The sequence below is a fragment of the Cupressus sempervirens genome, chromosome 5, assembly GCF_028749045.1.
Source record: "Cupressus sempervirens isolate cs-2001-9-10 chromosome 5, ASM2874904v1, whole genome shotgun sequence".
Classification (NCBI taxonomy): domain Eukaryota; kingdom Viridiplantae; phylum Streptophyta; class Pinopsida; order Cupressales; family Cupressaceae; genus Cupressus; species Cupressus sempervirens.
The window spans coordinates 232,848,692-232,849,331 of NC_143122.1; positions in this window are offsets into that span (position 1 = coordinate 232,848,692).

Here is a 640-nt window from a genome sequence, read left to right on the forward strand (position 1 = left end):
ACCTCCACCTCTAACTAAATCACATAAGGAGGTAAGGAACTATACTATCATTGATAAATCTGATATTAGTTCCTATAATGAAGTGGAAAGAATTCCATATATGCATATTACATGATGCGAAAGGACATTAAATGAAGTCAACAAATCTTGCAATTAGATAGTATTATCAAGTGTGTCAGAAACTAAGTGCTAGTAGTGACAACTGAGCAAGTAATTCTAAAGGTGTGATGATTTCTTACTTGAGTTTGAATAAGGTTTACTAAGTCACCCGAGCAATGATGGAAGTGTGAGGTGATTGAGCTACTAAAGGTAATCGAGCCCATTAAATATGATAGAACATGGAGTACGATGCATTTAATGTCCCCTAGTGGTAAAAAGGTAACTTTTTTGTGTAAGGTACATTGTAATTTTAGATCTTTGTATCCTTTGGTAATTGATGTCAAAGAGGGAGATTTTAGTGTGAACATGAAGAGTAACATGGAAGATGGTGAAAGTTCAGTATTAATGAGATGGAGGGAAAGTCTTAATGATGAAGTGTACAACTAAGAGGGAGAAAATGATAGAAAAAAAGTGAAGGAAAACAACAAAGACAAATCCTAGCAAAATCTCAAAGGGAGATAGTATGGATGAGAATCAAAAT